The sequence below is a fragment of the Pseudochaenichthys georgianus genome, chromosome 13 (assembly GCF_902827115.2).
Source record: "Pseudochaenichthys georgianus chromosome 13, fPseGeo1.2, whole genome shotgun sequence".
Taxonomy (NCBI): Eukaryota; Metazoa; Chordata; class Actinopteri; order Perciformes; family Channichthyidae; genus Pseudochaenichthys; species Pseudochaenichthys georgianus.
The window spans coordinates 41974223-41995237 of record NC_047515.1 but is presented as its reverse complement, the minus strand read 5'-3'; the positions used below and the strand labels follow the sequence as shown (position 1 = coordinate 41995237).

The window sequence follows — 21015 nt, the reverse complement described above, 5'->3', positions numbered from 1 at the left end:
ACAGGTTTATCACCAGGTAGGTTCACACGCACCAGGAATTTCACTTGATGTCGTGGTGCATACATAAAAGTAAAACAACAATCTAAAAACACAGATAGAGAACTATTTTAAGAAAACTATTATAACGTAAAAAATAAAATAAGAAAAAATATAGTAAAAAAAAAATTGCTAGTGGAGCCCCCCTTCCCGCGTCCATTCGCGATGTCTCGCTGTCTCGCAGACCCCGGTACTGAAGTGGGCCGGTCGGATAAGTCACTAGCACCCCCCCGTCGACTAGCGGTATTTACTTGCGGTACCGAGGTGGGCCGGCGGTACCGAGGTGGGCCGGCGGTACCGAAGTGGGCCGGTCGAGAGTCCCGGGCTGATTTGTAGTCCCAGTCCGCCCCTGATTGTGAAACATAATCACTGATGTTCCGCTGTAACGGTGGTGGACTCATCAGAACAGAGTGGGCGAGCTGACCAATCAGAGCACAGTGGGCTCATAGGGAGGGGGGGGGGGGGGCAGGAGCTCCAAGAAGCCGTGTAGGACAGAGAGTGACTTTACAGAGATGCTGTGAGAAACCAATGTGAGTTTGGAACATTGAACAATGTGAATCTATTCTAGTAGAACAATGGAATTATGATTCCATCGTTGAGGCCATGGGACCTTCATGTCTTTGGCTCGTTTCTTCTGTCACAAATGTTAATGTCCCCTCTGTGGGACGAATAAAGGTATTTTGATTCTGATTCTGATTCTGAACTCACATGTATATCCTTCTCAAAGGAACTAGAAACGGTTATCAACACAAGTGATTGCATCCTCACTCCTACAACTACACACATGTTCAACACAATGACCTCCAATCCATCCGATACCTCTAAACACACAAACAAACACACACACACACACACACACACACACACACACACACACACACACACACACACACACACACACACACACACACACACACACACACACACACACACACACACACACACACACACACACACACACACACACACACACACACACACACACACACGACAACAGGCTAAAGATAGTGTATAGTGCAATGTAGTATTTCACTTGGACAGAGATCTTAAACAGACCGGTCAAAGTTTCTAATGACGCCGTGTCCTTGTCAGACCCTCCCTCTCTATAGTGATCCCTTAAAGCACAACTATCTAAACTCAAACTGAAAGCAGAACTAAAAGCAAAGGGGAAATTACTTCTCCTTCCTGCTGTCCCTGTCCAGCACACTCACAGCGGGAAGACAGTCAAAATAACTGTCGGTGACAAAAACAAAAACAAAGAGTGACAGAACCAGAAAGAGAGCAGCCGGGAACCATGCGGAAAAAAGGAGAAGAAAATAGAAGAGTAAGTGAAACGGGAACAAGTCCCGGCTTCTAACAAACATAAACAACAACAAGTGTGTGGAGAATTGAGGAAAAAACGTAAAAGTGTATCGTAGTTTTTTTTTTTTTACGTGAATACATTTGTTGCCGTCCGGTTTTCTTACGTGTGTTAACGTTATTGCAGTTAGTTGATAAAACATAAAACTCCATTACTGTATTCTCCCTTTCCTCTGCCTTCCTAAGATGGTTGGTTTGTATTAGTTGCTTATCCAAAGCCAGTGTATTAACTACAGTATTTTGTTCGTAGTATTGGTAAGTGTATATAACTTATACTTACCCTGACCCTATTTTAAAATCATCCTTGCTGCTATAACAAGTTCCCACATTGGGATCAATGACTCTAAAGGATCAGAGTACTTCTTCTTCTCTCCTCTGTTTTCCATCGAGTGTTCCTCTGAGGGAACAATTCAGAGACTTCCTCAGCTCTCCACCTGCTCCCCGTGGGACGCAGCGTGTTGTTCTGACGGCTGGGTGCCTGCTTTCATCAGGCTACAGAGTACCAGAGCGTCCCCCTGCTGGAGGAAACGCTTCACACACACATCGCCCAGCATCACACACACACACACACACACACACACACACACACACACACACACACACACACACACACACACACACACACACACACACACACACACACACACACACACACACACACACACACACACACACACACACACACACACACACACACACACTTCTTGTGTGTCAGTCATCCACACCAATCAGAAGTGCTGTGCTCCACATGTACCAGCCATTGTTAACCAATCAGAAGTGGCCCATGATAGAAGGTGACAGATTGATCCAATCGCCTGCCAAGTATCTTTGAAAGTGTTTTTCTCAATGGCTTCCAATGGAGCTTTCCTCGATGGTTTGGTGAAACAAACCATCTGAGTCAGGTTAGTAATGAGAGGTGTGTACTCGAGTCACATGACTTGGACTCGAGTCAGACTCGAGTCACAAATGTGATGACTTGAGACTCGACTTGACAAAATCACAAAACACTTGCGACTCGACTTGGACTTGAACACCAATGACTCGGGACTTGGACTTGAGCCTTCTGACTTGAGGTGACTTGATACTTTAATTCAGAGGTCTCCAACACGCCGATCGCGAGCTGCCGCTAGAAGAGCAGACTCCCGTCGGGGAGAGCAGAATCTTCAGCCGCTCCTACTCTTGCTGAGAATCCTTGCAGGCAGGGCGGGACTTTATTTAGCTGGGCCACCATGCGGCCAATCATATTCGAGGACACACTGGGATCATACCATTATGTGAAAGAAGGGTGGGGGGCACAGCAGGTGTAGTGGTACAGGCCAGCTGCACAGAGCCGGATTTAAATGTAAGCGCGTCGGAAAAAGTCAAGAAATGAGCGAAAACCGAAAAAAGAAGCAGCATCTGGCTACTTTTCAATGCTACTGGAGAAAGCAAAGCTGAGTGCAGGATTTGTAAAATGAAAATAACCTTTAGAGCAGGTTTTTTTTTTGGTAATCACTCAGGATTTATTGTCAGAGGTGGGAGAAGTTCAGACAATTAAAAAAGTTACAATCAGGGTTGCCGCGGGGTCTTAAAAAGTCTTACATTTGATAATCTGAATTTAAGGCCTTAAAAAGGTCTTAAATATGATGGGATTTGAAAGGTACTTCTGTGCTGCGATCAGTGTTGGGACTAACGCGTTACAAGTAACGCGTTACCCTAACGCCGTTATTTTTGGCAGTAACTAGTACTCTAACGCATTACTTTTTAAATTCAGTAACTCACCGTTACCGTTTCTACATGGTGCGTTACTCCGTTACTGCGTTAGTTTTTTTATATAGTCAACAGCCAGGCGAACAGAGATGAGAACTGTACTTAAGTACTTGAGTAAATGTACTTCGATACTTCCTGTGTCACATGCGGAGACGGGCTGTGGGCGTGTTTGTGTTGTTTACTAACAAGACTATCATGGCGGCGGCGGAGCTCAAGTCTAGTTTCTCCACCTGGAGATATTCTCACTATTTCACTTTTGTCGAGCACAAAGAAAAGAGAGTTTTAGTTAAATGTAAGCCGTGTCCTGGCGGGTCAAAGAGCCTATCTACTGCCCAAACCAGTCATTCAAATCTCTTAAAACATCTGCAGAAACAACATGCTGGGACGAAGCTCGTAGCTAAGACCACAGAGACTCAGCCGACGCCACTCCACCTCCACCTGCACCTCAGCAACAGCGGCTGGATTTTAACCAAGGGACTGCTAGCCAGGGGAAAGTCCATAAAGCCATTTCACGGTATGTTGTAGAACACATGCAGGCTATTGCTACAGTGGATTCACCCGCTTTCAGGGAGCTAGTTAGCATGATAGCATGTCCGGGGCGGCACACGGCATATGGGACGGAACACTTTTTCCAACTACCTGGAGAAAGAATATACACACATGTATAGCCGATGCTATCCAGATTGCATATAATGCATGTCAAGTTGATCAACAGATTGTATTATTCTCCAATGCAATAACAGTACTGAAATGAAGGCTCTAAGGGCATTAATATAATGGGAGCCTTTTTTTAAAGTAACTAAAACGTTACTTTTCACAGTAACGCATTACTTTCTGGTGTAAGTAATCAGTAAAGTAACTGAGTTACTTTTGAAATGAAGTAACTAGTAATGGTAACTAGTTACTGGTTTTCAGTAACTAGCACAACACTGGTTGCGATCGCGTCTAAATGTGTTTTGGGCGAAATGTCCGGGCTGCAAAGTAACCAGTACGGTAATAGCCTTTCAGTTCCCCCCAACAATTTGTATTGAATTAAATCAACATGGAACCAGTAATCACTAACTTTGTTTCCCCCGGCCCCTTATTGGAGAACACCCAGCTAGTAACCTAGCAACCAAGCTTCAGCTCCGAATCTACTTACAAATTAATATGGGGAAGTGTAAGTTTAACCGTATTTGGTTGGAAAACATCTAATTTAGTGCTTGGTTGAAACCAGTGGAGGGGAACGTGTTTGAAGCCCGCTGTACCTTTTGCAAAAGAAATTAGCGTTTGTTTTGCTAATGCAGCGTTAGCTAGTGCAGCGTTAGCTAATGTAGCATTAGCTAATGTAGCATTAGCTAGTGCAGCAGCTCCCGCAACAACACCGGGGGACCTCCGGGCGAAGTTTGGGTCAACGTCAACCCTAAAAGCGGAGGTGCTGTCGACGCTAAATACCGTAGCTAAACACCAATCATACAATAGCAACGATGAAATAGTGTGTACAGGGATTCGCCGTTTTGAATCCAAAATAGGTTGTTTGTGTGATTCATGTAGATCTGCAATAAAAATATGTTTGGGGTATGGGGGGGGGGCTGGGACCCGGAGTAATCTGCGGCCGCGAGCTGTTATGTGCCATCATGACACGCATGGTGTTCTTTTTTATATATATTATAATGAAGCGCGAGCTCGAGTCCTCCTGCCTGTCGGCTCTGCTGCCCCGCGAGGAGGGTCTAGCAGCTGCATGTGCGTTCGTTAACGGGCGTTCGTTAACGGTGCGTTCGTTAACAGTAACTGTGTGGTCCGGAGTCACTGTGGCATAGACCGGACCGCTGGTGAACAGCTGTTAGAACGGGCCGTTCAGAGCAGAGCTCCCTGTCGGCAGAGCTTGATGTGAACTGAAACGTTTTTCTGTCGCAATATTATTTAACGGATCGTTGAGCTAGCTAGCTAGCATACACTATCTGCTAACGTTAGCTTTAGCCTTCGTTTTCTAATAGTTTTTTTCATAGGCTATAGACAGGTGGTATAAGTATAGATCTAGAGTAAAAGTAGAAGTACTCAGGTCTTGTAGTAAAAGTAGAAGTACTCAGATATTGTACTTGAGTACAAGTAGAAGTACTCAGGTCTTGTACTTGAGCAAAAGTAGAAATACTCAGATCTTGTTCTTGAGTAAAAGTAGAAGTACTCAGATCTAGTACTTGAGTAAAAGTAGAAGTACTCAGATCTAGTACTTGAGTAAAAGTAGAAGTACTCAGATCTTGTACTTGAGTCAAAGTAAAAGTACTCAGATCTTGAGTAAAAGTAGAAATACTCAGATCTTGTTCTTGAGTAAAAGTAGAAGTACTCAGATCTAGTACTTGAGTAAAAGTAGAAGTACTCAGATCTTGTAGTAAAAGTAGAAGTACTCAGATCTTGTACTTGAGTAAAAGTAGAAGTACTCAGATCTTGTACTTGAGTCAAAGTAAAAGTACTCAGATCTTGAGTAAAAGTAGAAGTCCTGTATTCAAAATTTTCCTCAAGTGAAAGTAGAAAAGTATTCTCATCAAAATATAATGAAAGTAGCGACAGTAAAAGTAGTCGTTGTGCAGATTGGTCCATTTCAGAATAATATATATGATATGTTTTATAATGATTGATCATGAAAATGTTCTCAAAGCTGGTGGAGGTGCAGCTAGTCTGAAGTACTTTGTAGACTGCAGGGTAGCTGGTGAAGGTGCAGCTAGTCTGAAGTACTTTGTAGACTGCAGGGTAGCTGGTGGAGGTGCAGCTAGTCTTAAGGACTTTGTAGACTGCAGGGTAGCTGGTGGAGGTGCAGCTAGTCTGAAGTACTTTGGAGACTGCAGGGTAGCTGGTGGACTTACTCCAGGTGGAGCTAAAGTCTGATTCAACACTTGATTAGATTTCACATCATTCATCCAGATCTGTGAAGTAACTAAAGGGATTAAATACATGTGGTGGAGTGAATGTACACCATTTACCTCTGAACTGTAGAGGAGTAGAAGTACACAGTAGCAACACATTGAAATACTTAATAAAGTACAAGTATCTCGAAATTGTACCCACATATAGTTACTTTACACCAGTGGCTATACAGATAGAAAGACTAAGCCTTGCACAGAGGCATGACAATACATTTTCAAAATGCTCAACAGTGCTGCCAAAATTATAAACTGACTGCGACACAATTAAAATAAATGCTTTTATATATTTCTATTAGATGTGACTCTTTGGCGTTTCTGTTATTACTACCTGCTTTAGTTGATCTGGCTGCTGAAATCCTGTTATTCCTCATTTTAAAGCCAATGTTCCGTGGGCTCGGATACTTGTCACCTTTTTCATACCTGATGAGTTTGCATCCCTGAGTGTAGCCAAGGCAGCAGAGCTCTGAATATAGCTCTTGTCACTCTCTCTCAGACACACACACACACACACACACACACACACACACACACACCACACACACACACACACACACACACACACACACACACACACACACACACACACACACACACACCACACACACACACACACACACACACACACACACACACACACACACACACACACACACACACACACACACACACACACACACACACACACACACACACACACACACACACACACACACACAAGGGCTGCTCGATTATGGCAATAAGGTCCGTTTTGTTAGTTTGATTTTTCGTTTGAACCAAAAGCCAAAAAACTAAAATACCAGCCTTTTTTCGTTTTTGATTTAAAACGGGAAACCAAAGCCGTTTTCCCTGTTTGTGTTGTCTGAATCAAAAGACGGATAACAAGAAGACCTAATAAAAAAAGTCTGTACGTTTTATTAGTTTGATTTTTCGTTTGAACCAAAAAAATGAAAATACCAGCCTTTTTTCGTTTTAAATCAAAAACAAAAAAACGTGAAACCAAAGCCGTTTTCCTGTTTGTGTTGTCTGAATAAAACGGATAACAAGAAGACCTGATAAAAAAACGGTCTGATTTTGGTTTTTCATTCAACTTCATTCAATTTTCCGTTTTGTATTGAAGAATGAAGAAAAGCAGTCCGGTGGACCGGAAGTTAAAGAACAAATTTCAAAATAAAAGACAGGAGGATATAATGGCAATGCTGTAAAAGACCCAGAAGTCTGACGACCCTTGGCCCCCCTGCTTCCGGCACCCATGCTGACGAGGATACGTTTATTTCTGCATTCACATACATATATGCGTTTATAGAGATTAATACAAGTATGCAAGCTCTGTGCATAACTTTATTTCGCTGACTTCCGGTTTGTACTGTGTCGGCAAATCCAGTGTCCAGCTTGTCGCTGTGTGACAACGTCATGCTTGTTGCATACCTGCAAGATTGACCTGTGACAAATGTCAGCGATGTGAACAGAACTGTCGCCCTACTTTCACCTGCACCCAGCAGCAAGCGGGAGAACGATATCTCATACAGTCGACCCCTAAAACAGTTCACTCAGTAATGGAACAGTTGTTAAGCATTATTTTGTCCAACTAGTCTCTACACTATGAATTTGATGTTTGTCTAAACTGCTAAGAAGCTGACCGCTGGGTTAGAACAGAAAGACATGCGGGCCATAATCCCTAGACGCTCAAAAGAGTGTGTGTAAGGCTTACATGAACTGAATTGAAACTCTGTCCATTAGTTGATTAATAAACAAGACATTCAAGTCCACTAGTGGCACCTCACAGCTCACAGGGATACCTACGGTGCAGAAGCAGCGGTGAAGGCCTTGTAGATCCCTGGCACTTTGAGGGCAGACAGATCCAGCAGCTCTCAGCTCTCAGAGACATCAACACATCAACTACTCTGTGTGCAGAGCTTACTTTCACATAACTACTAATCTCTTGCTTTACTCTCTCTGACATTGTTCTCTGCTTTGGATTGTGGACATCCAGCCATGTTCTCTTCCGGGTTTAAGCAAGATATAGAAATGATGAGACATGATGAGTGTGTAGTTTTAGCATTTGAATTATTATTCTCAGACTTGCCATAGTTCTTGGTTTGTACCACTGCTGCTCTGTACAGCTGAGTACTGGGGACCCACTGGGAGTCATGTGACTGGGGACCCACTGGGAGTCATGTGACTGGGGACCCACTGGGAGTCATGTGACTGGGGACCCACTGGGAGTCATGTGACTGGGGACCCACTGGGAGTCATGTGACTGGGGACCCACTGGGAGTCATGTGACTGGGGACCCACTGGGAGTCATGTGACTGGGGACCCACTGGGAGTCATGTGCCTGGAGCAGGAGAGTAACACACGTCACCCCTGCAGCCATGATGCTCCAGCTCAACGGGGGTCGAGTCTTTCAGCCCCACCTGTAAGAAGAGAAACTAAATAAATACGTATTCAGTTTGCTTTGTATTATTTCTTTTATGGTAACATTTTGGTTTAATAACATTGTGCTATTTTAAGGAGTAAGTTTAAGTCATATCTTTGTTCCTATATGACTTTGTTCTTTTCTATACTTACAACTTCTTATACAGATATGAATTGATTTACTTTTACACTATCAACGAAGAAAAATAACTCTTTAGCAACAGAACAGGAACAGAACACAGCTGTGACCTCTGTGCAGCTCACACACCAGTCAGTCCATGTCTGGGGAGCAGCTGGTGTGCTAGTTATATTAAAGTTGATGTTTCTATTGGCTGTGTCTCACCTGTCTGAAGTGAGCCGAATCCCCAGCAACATGTTGAGCCAGACGGTAACTAAGACAGTAGCACTTCATCCTGACCTCACTGGGGCCTGTCCTCGTGGACCTGGAGCACCACACCCTGACACACTAAGGATGCACATGCTGTCCCTCCTCTGTCTTTCAACGTAGTCAGACTTGTTGAAGAAAAACAATAAGTTTACAGAAATAAAAGCTTAATTACTCACCCTCCTAATTGTAGACGTAACTTCACGAGTACAACTTGAGACATGTCTCCCGCTTGCTGCTGGGTGCAGGTGAGAGCAGGGCGACATCTCTGTACCTCACTGACATTCGTCACAGGTACATCTTGCAGGTATCGCAACAAACATGACGTCCTGTTGTGCACAACAAAGTGTTCAAGCTCAGGTTTCTCAGTGATCTAATTGGTTACATGGCTTTGAACGTGTGCATTCTGGGGCAGGGGCTTGATAATTGAGTGTGGTATTTCAGTGGCAGTGTTTAGCAAACAACACACAGGCTGTCGGTTTTGAATAACGTGTCTAGTGTAAATAAGAGTGTGTAGTTATTTGGTCGATCCAGTGTCCAGCTTGTCGCCGTGTGGCAACGTCATGTTTTTTGCGATACCTGCAAGATGTACCTGTGACGAATGTCAGTGAGGTACAGAGATGTCGCCCTGCTCTCACCTGCACCCAGCAGCAAGCGGGAGACATGTCTCAAGTTGTACTCGTGAAGTTACGTCTACAATTAGGAGGGTGAGTAATTAAGCTTTTATTTCTGTAAACTTATTGTTTTTCTTCAACAAGTCTGACTACGTTGAAAGACAGAGGAGGGACAGCATGTGCATCCTTAGTGTGTCAGGGTGTGGTGCTCCAGGTCCACGAGGACAGGCCCCAGTGAGGTCAGGATGAAGTGCTACTGTCTTAGTTACCGTCTGGCTCAACATGTTGCTGGGGATTCGGCTCACTTCAGACAGGTGAGACACAGCCAATAGAAACATCAACTTTAATATAACTAGCACACCAGCTGCTCCCCAGACATGGACTGACTGGTGTGTGAGCTGCACAGAGGTCACAGCTGTGTTCTGTTCCTGTTCTGTTGCTAAAGAGTTATTTTTTCTTCGTTGATAGTGTAAAAGTAAATCAATTCATATCTGTATAAGAAGTTGTAAGTATAGAAAAGAACAAAGTCATATAGGAACAAAGATATGACTTAAACTTACTCCTTAAAATACCACAATGTTATTAAACCAAAATGTTACCATAAAAGAAATAATACAAAGCAAACTGAATACGTATTTATTTAGTTTCTCTTCTTACAGGTGGGGCTGAAAGACTCGACCCCCGTTGAGCTGGAGCATCATGGCTGCAGGGGTGGCGTGTGTTACCCTCCTGCTCCAGTCACATGACTCCCAGTGGGTCCCCAGTCACATGACTCCCAGTGGGTCCCCAGTCACATGACTCCCAGTGGGTCCCCAGTCACATGACTCCCAGTGGGTCCCCAGTCACATGACTCCCAGTGGGTCCCCAGTCACATGACTCCCAGTGGGTCCCCAGTACTCAGCTGTACAGAGCAGCAGTGGTACAAACCAAGAACTATGGCAAGTCTGAGAATAATAATTCAAATGCTAAAACTACACACTCGTCATGTCTCATCATTTCTATATCTTGCTTAAACCCACAGTGTGTAAACCCGGCCCGGAAGAGAACATGGCTGGATGTCCACAATCCAAAGCAGAGAACAATGTCAGAGAGAGTAAAGTGAGAGATTAGTAGTTATGTGAAAGTAAGCTATGCACACAGAATAGTTGAGCTAGAGCCTGAAAAGCGCCGGTTTTTCCTGTTCACACCGCAGCTGCGCCGGCTTTTAGCTCCGGAATCCGCTTCATTTCCAGCTCCAAAAAATTGTCGGTCTAGAGGAAAGAGCTTCGGAGCTAAGAGGTGGCGTCGCTTACGTCTCTCTTACGTCGAGGCGTGCAGGAAACTAAACCCACCTCCCATGGGTCGACTGTTATGCCTGCCTACAAGCAGTAGTGCCTATAAACACACTTTATAAAGTCAGGCAGCATGAACCAGGCTCCGTGTGGTTCTGTTTATTTGTGCCTTACTTTGACCATCCGTTCACTGTTATCGATCATTGTGGAGAGAGGCAGACGTGTTGTTTTGTATTATTGCAGCTATCGGAGTAGTCAGTTTAGCTTCGGTTGCTATGCCAACATCACCCGTTTTATACCAGAGAAACTTTCATAACAGCGTTGTGATACCAAACAGCTTCAATCCAGACTGACACACATTCACTTAGGCTAAGGGAACTGGGGATATGCATCAGCTGCTTGTGTGAGTCGGACAGTGAATACTTTAGAGCGGCCGCTGCAGTGTGAGCTAACCGGGAGCTAACGGGAGAATAAACTCCCGTGGAAGAGCAGCACTGCAGCGGTCGGTAAATGCTGCAGAAACACATTAATAAACAATGAACCACGGCACTCTGGAGCAAAGTATAAGGTTGGAGAAGTCGTTATTCAATTTATTCTGGCTTCGTGTGATTAAAAGCAACACGATCATCGACCCGACGCAGTTGTTGTTGTGAGCTGCCGTAATGGCTGCCGTTGGGGAGCAAATCAGCGATGTAAACGGTGACGTCATGACGCAGCAGGGGCAGCTCTGGGGCGCCAGTGGGCGGTGTGCACAGAGCGGGAGCTGAAAAGGGAAACCGGAGCTGAACCAGAAAAGCTCCCGCTTGGAGCGAGAAACTGAAAAGCGCTGGTGTGAAAGCCGCACATGACAGCTAGAAGTCACACCGCTGCCCACCACCATGCTCCACCACCATGCTCCACCACGGCCAGATCTACCACTGTCTGGCTACAGACTACAACCATCTGCATGCGTTTGTTGTTGTTGTGAACTTCAACAGCTGCCCTTAAGGGGATAGTTCTGGTCTTTTGAAGTGGGGTAGTGTGTGGTGTATATCCATAATTAGTGTATTACCTACAGTAGACCAGTGGAGAAACATATAGGAGCATAGCCATGTACTGCTGAGGACGTGGGCAGAAGCAACATTTATTTTATTCACCCAAAAAAGCTATATCAGTTTAAGTGTACGTTATTTAATGCTAAATATAACGATTTTTTCAGGTGGGCCTTCTTTTCTGGGTGGATTGCTGCTGGATTAGGTTTTGCTGCTGTGCTGGTACTCCTGTCTCTCCTAACTGGGGTCGTGCCGACCGCTGTCTTCTGGAGGTTATACACTGACTGGATAAGAACCTCAGCCCAGAGATGGGGACTCGAGTCTGCGACTCGGACTCGAGTCGCACTTCAGTCGTGCACACAGAGACTTGAGACTTGACTTGGACTCGTGACCAAAAGACTTCAGACTCGACTTGGACTCGTGTGTTGGGACTCGTGAACAATCATTGTGTTTTCTATTTTTGGCGTATTAAAGGTGGGGCAGGTACATTTGAGAGAAACCGGCTCGAGATCGCTAGAATTTGAAAATACACAACCGGAGATAATCTGCTAGAGGCTGCTACTTCCTTATAGAGCCCGCCTCCTCCAACACACACGAACGCGCACATGACCAATGAGGGCACGAGATAAGTTTGTGCCCAGATGGAAGGCTGACAGGCAGGTAGGCCATGCAGTTACTTTAGCCGGGCTCATTACGCAGACGTGCGCGCCTCTGTTACTACCTCGTAGGAACACAATAGCGACCGGCGGCACACCTGCGGCTGTACCGCTTGTAATTCGGTTCAACTACAACAACTTCGAACAAAACGCCGGCGGCACCAACAAAAGGAGCGCACACTGCAAAGTCTGCAATATCAAAATCAAGGATGCTGGCGCAACAACGTCGGATTTCATCAGGCACTTGAAAAGTCACCCGGAGAGGTCACATTAACGCATGGACGGTTAGCGAACATGTTTAGCTCAGCATCAGCTGTGTGATGCTAACTTAGCTTGCTGCTAGCTTTGTAACTGAATATTTGAAAAGATTAGTGAATGTTTGCTTGTCACACTTGTTTGCGTTGAGTGGCGTTGACATCCAACTCTTGACATGACATAAAAAAGGTCGGTAACGTTAATCATTACGTTCCGCTGCGTTAAACGTAGAAAAATACATAGTTACATACATAAATACATCTGTGGGTTTATAGGCAGGTTACAGGTTTATTGTTGACCACGTAGCGTTAATGGTACAGGTTTATCAGGTTACCATGACACTGGCTTTGAGTGAGAGGATAGAGGAATATGTTTATTAATAGTAGACTTAAAAGATGTCATTAGAGACCCAGTGTATAATAACACAGTAAATGCTTTGAACTTCTTAGATATAGCTGCGCAGTATTCTTAACAGACTGGATAGCAGCAGACAATAGAAGGCTTATTACAACCAGAAGAGACATGAGACTTTATTTTTTTAGAGACTTGAGACTTGACTTGGACTCGTGACCAAAGACTTGAGACTTGATCAAGTCTCACCCCACAAAGACTTGAGACTTGACTTGGACTTGCAAAAAAAGACTTGTGAACATCTCTGCCTCAGCCCCATTTCAAACAATCCAAACTATCATCTTAAAGTCTCTTGAGGTCAAGAGTTATGTGCACAACGATGGAGGCCAATATCGGAGAGAGAGTTAGAGGAAGAGGTAAATGCAATATACTGTATTTTGTCTTCAGTGCCATACAGTAACTATGTGTTCAAGTCATCGTCACTCTCAGTAAAGTCATTGTGTCTGATACTGCTATGAGTATTGAGAAGAAACCTATGTGTGTGTTTCCACATTGCATGTGTTCATTCATAGTCCATATTTACAGCGTGCTACAAATGCAAATGCCTAAACTTTGACTTGAATGTCTTGTTTATTAATCAACTAATGGACAGAGTTTCAATTCAGTTCATGTAAGCCTTACACACACTCTTTTGAGCGTCTAGTGATTATGGCCCGCATGTCTTTCTGTTCTAACCCAGCGGTCAGCTTCTTAGCAGTTTAGACAAACATCAAATTCATAGTGTAGAGACTAGTTGGACAAAATAATGCTTAACAACTGTTCCATTACTGTGTGAACTGTTTTAGGGGTCGACTGTATGAGATATCGTTCTCCCGCTTGCTGCTGGGTGCAGGTGAAAGTAGGGCGACAGTTCTGTTCACATCGCTGACATTTGTCACAGGTCAATCTTGCAGGTATGCAACAAGCATGACGTTGTCACACAGCGACAAGCTGGACACTGGATTTGCCGACACAGTACAAACCGGAAGTCAGCGAAATAAAGTTATGCACAGAGCTTGCATACTTGTATTAATCTCTATAAACGCATATATGTATGTGAATGCAGAAATAAACGTATCCTCGTCAGCATGGGTGCCGGAAGCAGGGGGGCCAAGGGTCGTCAGACTTCTGGGTCTTTTACAGCATTGCCATTATATCCTCTCTCTCCAAGTGAGGTTCTTACCCTCATTACCTCTACCCGCCCTACCACCTGTCCTCTGGACCCTATCCCTTCAAACCTCCTTCAGACTATCGCTCCTGATATTCTACCGTTTCTCACCCATTTCATCAACACTTCTCTAACTTCTGGTCACTTTCCAAACAGTCTCAAGGAGGCGAGAGTAAACCCTCTCCTGAAGAAACCCACTCTCAACCCGTCTGACGTTATAAACTACAGGCCTGTCTCTCTCCTCCCGTTCCTGTCTAAAACACTTGAACGCTGCCTTTAGACAACTCTCCTGCTATCTCCATCAGAACCACCTTCTGGATCCGCACCAGTCTGGTTTCAAGGCAGGTCACTCCACAGAAACTGCTCTCATTGCTGTCACTGAGGAACTGCACACTGCTAAAGCAGCCTCCCTCTCCTCTGTCATCATCCTGTTGGACCCGTCTGCTGCATTCGACACGGTGAACCATCAGATCCTCCTTCGCACTCTCCAAGAACTTGGAGTTTCAGGCTCTGCACTTTCCCTCCTCACCTCATACCTCAAAGACCGCACCTACAGGGTCACTTGGAGAGGGTCCGAGTCCGACCCTTGTCAATTAACTACAGGGGTCCCTCAGGGCTCTGTTCTTGGTCCTCTCCTCTTCTCCCTGTACACAAACTCGCTCGGATCTGTCATTAGCCCGCATGGTTTTTCATACCACTGCTACGCTGACGACACCCAACTAATTCTGTCCTTTCCCCGCTCAGAGACCCAGGTCGTCGCACGCATCTCTGCTTGTTTAGCTGACATCTCTCAGTGGATGTCCGCTCATCATCTCAAGCTCAACCTTGACAAAACTGAACTGCTTTTCCTTCCGGGAAAAGATTGTCCCTCTCTTGACCTGACTATCAACATCGGCCCCTCTGTTGTTTCCCCGACTCAGACTGCAAGGACTCTGGGTGTGACTCTAGATAACAAACTGTCCTTCACTGCAAACATCGGTGCTACAACCCGCTGCTGCAGATACACGCTCTACAGCATCAGGAGGATGCGTCCCCAGCTGACCCAGAAAGCCACGCAGGTTCTGGTCCAGGCTCTCGTCACCTCACGCCTAGACTACTGCAACTCCCTCCTGGCTGGTCTGCCTGCATGTGCCATCCGACCTCTCTCATCCAGAATGCAGCGGCTCGTCTGGTCTTCAGCCTTCCTAAATTCTCCCACACCACGCCGCCCCTCCGCTCCCTCCACTGGCTTCCGGTAACTGCTAGAATCCACTTCAAGACACTGGTACTTGCGTACCATGCTGCGAATGGATCTGGCCCTTCCTACATCCAGGACATGGTTAAACCGTACACCCCAGCACGTGCTCTACGCTCTGCATCAGCCAAACGGCTCGCTGCACCCTCGCTGCGAGGGGGACCCAAGCTCCAAAATGGTGGAATGAGCTCCCCATTGAAATCAGGACCGCAGAAAGCTTACACACCTTCCGGCGCAGACTGAAAACTCATCTCTTTCGACTCCACCTCGAGCGATAGAATGACTAACAAAGAACCGCTAACAGAGCACTTATATACTAACAAAGGACTGGCTTATCTAAAGCCAGTTGAGTGGCACTTGAACTGATTGGCTCTTTGAAACCTGATGTTCTTATATGATTCTGTTTTCTTCATGGTTGTGTCTTCCTGGTCGAATGTACTTATTGTAAGTCGCTTTGGATAAAAGCGTCAGCTAAATGCAATGTAATGTAATGTAATATCCTCCTGTCTTTTATTTTGAAATATGTTCTTTAACTTCCGGTCCACCGGACTGCTTTTCTTCATTCTTCAATACAAAACGGAAAATTGAATGAAGTTGTTATCGAAAACCAAAATCAGACCGTTTTTTTTTATTAGGTCTTCTTGTTATCCGTTTTTTTATTCAGACAACACAAACGGGAAAACGGCTTTGGTTTCACGTTTTTTCGTTTTGATTTAAAACGAAAAAAAGGCTGGTATTTTCGTTTTTTTGGTTCAAACGAAAAATCAAACTAACAAAACGTACAGACTTTTTTTTATTAGGTTTTCTCGTTATCCGTTTTTGATTCAGACAACACAAACAGGAAAACGGCTTTGGTTTTCCGTTCTTCCGTTTTAAATCAAAAACGAAAAAAGGCTGGTATTTTCGTTTTTTGGCTTTTGGTTCAAACGAAAAATCAAACTAACAAAACGTACACGGACCCACAACCTAGCAAAGCAAAATAATCGTTTTTTCGATTATGTTGTTTTCGTAATTGTGGCATGCCAACATCGTAATTGCGATTAAAATATGATTAATTGCACAGCCCTAACGCACGCACGCACGCACACACACACACCACACACACACACACACACACACACACACCACACACACACCACACACACACACACACACACACACACACACACACACACACACACACACACACACACACACACACACACACACACACACACACACACACTGCTGTCTTTGCAGAAAGTTAAGGTCAATCAAACAGACTATGGAGGAAGAGAGGAGGAGAGCTTAAACTGAGGAGAACTCCCTGCTCCATAGCTACTTAGACAACGGGACTCTAAACCACATTGTACATTTCATATTTATATAAAATCTAATGTTTAATATTCCATTACTCACATACTTATGTATATATAATATCCTGCTTTATATGTTGTCACTGTAAATGCTATTTTATTGCTATTGAGATGTTACAATTTTTAAATGTGTTTTGCTAGTCTTTTAATTGTAATTGTAGAATGCTTATGCTGCTGCAACTCAAACATTCCCCAACGTGGGATCAATAAAGTACTTCTTATCTTATCTTACCCAGCCACATGACAAACAAGCTAACACATTGTGCAAGGGGTTTATTTTGACGCTGCGCGATCTACAGAGCTCTGAAGGAAAGCGATAGCAAAACCAGAAGCAGAAGGGAATCCATTTATGATTTTAAATGTAAGAAATACCGATAAAAATCAACGTCTAGCGATGCAATCCCTGCTGTTAGACCCGCTGTGCTCACAGTGATCCTCTGAAGTCAGTCTCAACTCATTGGGAGGCGTGTGGTGCAGTGGGTTGTGCGTGGGTGTCAGGATCAGGGGAGCACAGGTTCAAACCCCACTGCAGTCAGCATGTCGATGAGACGCTTCACCCCAAAGTGCTCCTGTGGGGATTGCCCACAGTATTGAGTATGTAAGTTGCTTTGGATAAAAGCGTCTAACAAGTGACATGTAATGTAATTAGGAAACGGTAGAAGGACTGAAAAGCAGCTTTTAATGCTTATTCATTTTCATTAATTCTGCACACTAATTACAGCTAGTCTGTTTTGCACTTGGAAAGGCATTTATAAAAGAGCTGTGCAGCGCAGGTCAAGATATCCTCATGTTCTCACACTTTAATGCCAATATTATCTCTCTTGTTGGACCTTCCCTGCAAGGCAAACAAAGAGTCCACTTCCAATGCCACACACCCAGTTTGTAAATCAGGCACTCAAGAATCAATCTGAGATGTAAATCAAACTTTATACAGAAAACCGTCTTCACAAGTTTAATAGAAACCCTTTTTGACGCGTAATGAAACTGTGTTGTTGTTGTTGTTTTAAATTGTATATTTCTGTTATTGTGAGGAATCTAATATTTCGGCAAATGAGAGTTGAATGCAGGAATTATACATTAAAGTGGATAAAGTTGCAGTTTCTCTCACTTTCCATCAATAATACTATAATTGCAAATGATGCTACTTTAACAGGCATGCACTGTTTATCAGTTGCTAGCAAATGACCTATGTTTGAAAACCAGTCATTTCTTACTTTTGAGAAGCTTAATCAGAATGTTGTTTGCTTCAACAATCATTAAACAAATAGTTGGTCATTAGTTCTCAACTTAACAAGAAAACAGGGGAGGATGTGACTTTAGTTCATGAACCTTTTCACCCCCTTTTCCGTCCTCGCTAGAGAGCAGGGACTTTCTGGGAGAAAAAGGTTCCTGTGTCTGATTGGCTGGGCGGATTGCAAACCACGCCCCGTAAAACTCCCAAAAGGTTTTGTGAAGCCGCCATTTTATTATCCTTGCGTTAGCATTATTAGCATTAGCATTATTAGCATTATTAGCATTAGCCCAGCGCAGAAATGCAGAGAGACTAACTTATGGCAACACAAAATAAAACATGGGAGCGGTGGAGATGAGGAGGTGTCGGCGTTCTGGCGATTTACTCGGAAGGCTTCAGTAGAAGCTGCTGGGACTCCCAGCAGCTTCTACTGAAGCCTTCCCCAACTCCGGGGACTTCCGGCCGGGGACTCCGGGCGGCAGTATACGCCGTGAAGTGGTTTGCGGCCTGCCAGTAAACCCAAAGCAGAAGAAGAAGAAGTGACGTCAGCGGCTTCATTTGCCTAATCCTCCCCCAGGGACTTTTTCTGGTGTGAACGCGATCTGTACTTAGTTCATGAGAACTAGAGAGTTCGCATGAACTAAGTTCTCATGAACCTTTGTGGGAAAAGTACCGCAGTGTGAACGCGGCTCTTGGGTTAAAAATGCATGTCCATTATTCCACTGCTCTGCTATGAACATGCATCCGTGTGAAAATCTACATCACCTGGAGTTACAGGTGGGGAACAAACTTTACTCTGCATCCATTCACGATTTAAAAATAAATCAATTAAAACACGTGTTTCTCTACAGTTAGGTATTGATTTGAATGGAGAGTTAGCCTACACCAAGTCAAAGTAGTAGCAAGCCATACATGCCCGGCGCCGTGGGAGGGCCAGGGAGGGCCAGGCCCTCCCATTTGACATTCCTGCCCTCCCCCAATAAACACGTTTTTAAAAATTATTTATAACATTTAATTTTTTTTAAAACATTTTTATTTTAAATTTTTTCAATTATAAATAAACTGTGAACTTTTATGCTACGATGTATGTGATGTCAGATAGTAACTACAAAAAAAATCGCAGGCTACGTCAAATAAATTCATGTGTCTGTTGTGATTTGTGATTCGTCCACATTTAGACCAATCACAGCGTCAAACTCTGCCGCCAATTCTGGATTTGTTTATTGTTTATTGTGCATTCTGTAGACTCCCATTTCTGTTTGAATTACAAAATGGACATCAGAAATTGGCTTAAAAGATCTAAGAATGTATTCAAACGAAGTAGCGATGAAAGAACTGCAGCCGATGGTGCTGCTGGCGACCTGCACCTGCCGCTGCAGCAGCACGCCTTAATCTCACAAGCTTGACCTCGGCAAACCCCGGGGCTGAGTTAGCGAGCCCAAGCCTTGACTCATCAAGGCGGCCGCCACCAACGCTGTCCTCCGAGGCACCGCTCCTTGTGCCCCTGCCATCACCACCTGCGTTGCCACACCCTGTGCCACACCCGCCAGCAGCAGCAGCCTCCTCCTCCTCCTCCTCCTCACTCCTCCTCCTCCTCCTCCTCCTCCTCCTCCTCCTCCTCCTCCTCCTCCTCCTCCTCCTCCTCCTCCGTGCCGGTGCCGGTGCCTCCACTACAGACGCTACCTCGCAGCACATCAACAGGTGCTATTGGGCCAGCAACCGCTCAAAGACCAACAGCCCCAGATGATCTCGGGGTTAATAAACCCAGCAGGTGAAACTGGATCGTTATCCAGAGAGATTGTTTTCAGGATAGAAGCGCACTTTTGCACCGCATGGTACAACAGACCATGGCTTGAATATTCGTTAGAAGCAGACGCAGCCTTTTGTTTCCCCTGTAGACGGTTTAAAGTGAATAGGCCTACGTCTGATGCGGCTTTTACTGTCAAAGGTTTTTGCCACTGGAAACACGCATTACAGACTGATAAGGACTGCTAAGGCATGCCGCATCAAAAGAACACATTTCATGTGAGAGTTTGGGGAGAGAGACAGATACGCGAGGAAACAAATAAGGAAATTAGTACTTTGGTGCAGATCAGCTGCACGGAGCCGGTATTACGTGTCAGCTGTCGTTGATATGATAGCTTTTTTAGCTGTCAACCAACTCCCTCTCAGAGGTGACCACGATGCACTCCACAGCATGTCCGAGTCAGGCAGTGGGCTCTTCCTATCGCTGTTTGAGTATACGCTGCAGTACAAAGATGCAGAGTTGGCCAAAATAATGGAAAGCATTCCCCACACAGCAACACACACCTCTCACGACATGCACACTGCCATCATAGAGATAATGAGCACCTTAGTGACTGAGCATCTTGTCGAAGAGATGGGGGATGCAGTGTATTCGATTAAAGTCGACGGAACCAGGGATCGCACCGGGCAGGAGAATGTTTCCATTGTTCTTCGGTGTATCGATGCAAACAGAGGGGACACTCTAACCCAAACGGTTATTTCCGAACTGACCAAGGCTGGACTGAGCACAGACAACAGACTGAGCCGAGTGTATGACGGGAAAACATGGAGTACAGAAACTCCTTCAGGATACATTGAAGAGGGAAATCCCATACGTGCACTGCTTCAATCATCAGCTCCATGTCGTGGTAGTGCAGGCAATGTCCGCAGAACAGCCCATCACGGATGTTTTTAATGTGTGTAACCTCTTGTACAAATTCATCCGAAAACCCACAGTTCATTATCAAGGGGAAACACTAGAACGTCTGCTTGACCAACGCTGGACCGCTCATGGCCACAGTGCAGGTGGTACAGAAATCACATGGTGACATGTCCCAGCCGTTGACGGAATTTCAACGTGCACGCTCCTCCCCAGCTGACTGAGAGTGGAAGCTGCCGAGCGTCCTCTCAAAGCTGGGCTTCAGATTCATTGCGCTTCTCATCAACACGATGTCGATGCT

General features: G+C 44.8%; 1 protein-coding gene across 3 annotated transcripts in view; it reads right to left on the bottom strand.

Annotated features, from left to right (window-relative positions):
• The window catches only part of acsl3a (acyl-CoA synthetase long chain family member 3a), an 81503-nt gene that overhangs the window by 52884 nt on the left and 7604 nt on the right, over positions 1–21015 (bottom strand). The window lies entirely within an intron of this gene.